This window comes from Vulpes vulpes, chromosome 2 (genome assembly GCF_048418805.1).
Source record: "Vulpes vulpes isolate BD-2025 chromosome 2, VulVul3, whole genome shotgun sequence".
Classification (NCBI taxonomy): domain Eukaryota; kingdom Metazoa; phylum Chordata; class Mammalia; order Carnivora; family Canidae; genus Vulpes; species Vulpes vulpes.
This window is the reverse complement of record NC_132781.1, coordinates 26814607-26816246: the sequence shown is the minus strand read 5'-3', so window position 1 is coordinate 26816246 and position 1640 is coordinate 26814607. Positions and strand designations below refer to the sequence as shown.

The following is a 1640-nucleotide window of genomic DNA, read 5'->3' as shown; positions in this document are numbered from 1 at the left end:
TCAACTACACTGCCTTCTTCTGACACTCCTAGTTTCTGCTCATGACTACGAGAGCGATGATTCTAATGCCATTGATTTTTTTCTCTCTCCTTAAGCTCCTCAATCCCACTTATTTTCACATTCTCTTACAACCCTCCTCTTGTTTCCACTTTCTAAACTTAGATATAATAAAGCCTTTTGCAAAGACACGGGCTCTTTGCCTGGAAAAGTCTCTCCACTTGCCTTGACCCTGGTCTAGTCTTAACAGACTAAAATTCTCTGGGGGAAGCCTGAAGAGGTTCACCATTCAGAGCAATGATTTCACATTTGTCTCCCTCTTGCTTTCTTGTCATCTGACTTTCCAAGACACCTACTGGGAGTCTGTTACATGGGCCTGGTGTCTTTTGTCTTCACTGATGATGATAATAATACTGGACTGGTTTGGTTTGTCTCTCCAGTCTCTCCCGATTGGGGCTGGATATCACATAATCTATAACTTCTTTTTTTTTTTTTTTTTTTTGCATTTTATTTACTTGTTTGTTTTTAACAACAGATAATCAATTTATTAAAAAGGTTGATTTAAGCATCTGCAATGGTGACTTCAACCTCAACTCCAGGCTCAATACTGATGGAGATAATCTGCTTAACAGTCTCAGAAAGACTGTGCAGATCAATGAGTCGCTTGTGGATCCTCATCTGAAAATGATCCCAAGTCTTAGAACCTTCACCACAAGGAGTCTTTCTCGCAATGATTCTCAGAGTCTTGGTAGGCATCAGCACTGGTCCTTTCACTTTGAGATTCTTTTCCTTTGCACCTCTGATCAAGTCAGCACATACCTTTTCCAAAGATTTTACGTTGCGGCTGGTTAGAGTAATTCTAATTCAGTGAATCGCCACCTCTGATTCCAAGGGTGTCTCCCGGTGTCTTTAAATGCCATGGCTGCAGTGTGGCTTCCTGACAGGCTTGTTCCTCAGTGAGAGCGAACAGCAGTGAATCAGGAGCAGGAGCGGGGCATCCTGGACTCCGCTCTGGTGGAGACCACGTCTTCCTCCTTATTTATTTATTTGACAGAGAAAGAGAGAGAGAGAGAGAGAACAGCAAGCAGAGGGAGAGGGAAAAGTAGGCTCTCAGCTGAGCAAGGAGCCCAACACAGGGCTCAATCCCAGGACATTAGGATTATGACCTGAGCTAAAGGCAGACACCCAATCGAGCCATTCAGGTGCCCCATAATTTCCGTAATACTATGATTTTAGCACCTTTTGTATTAGTCAGGATAGGCTAGGTTGTGCTAAAGCCAAAAGTCAATCACAAGTCTCGGTGGTTTAATGAGACTTAGTCCATCAGGCTCGGATAACAAAAACACAATGGACTGGATGACTTATTAAAATTATGTGTGTATTTAAAGTTGGAAGGCAGCTCTGTGATCTCCTCAGAGGCTATCTTCAGTAGGGGCTTCAGATCCAGGTACTTTGAGCCTTCTTCTCATGTCAGGGCTTTAAGTCCTATCTCCAAATGGGCCACTAGACCCTGAACATACCTGGCCTCTGTACTTTTCGAGAGATGATATCATGCTGCAGAAATCCTTCCATGAGAATGCAGACACACAGGGTGTGATTTGGTAACAGACTCCTAGTAAGAAGATGCCCATAGGAGATGGAGC

General features: G+C 43.5%; 1 pseudogene; it reads right to left on the bottom strand.

Moving 5' to 3' along the window:
• Window positions 1–522: 522 nt before the first annotated feature.
• Window positions 523–917, bottom strand: LOC112918073 (small ribosomal subunit protein uS10-like; annotated as a pseudogene).
• Between the last annotated feature and the right edge of the window lie 723 nt (window positions 918–1640).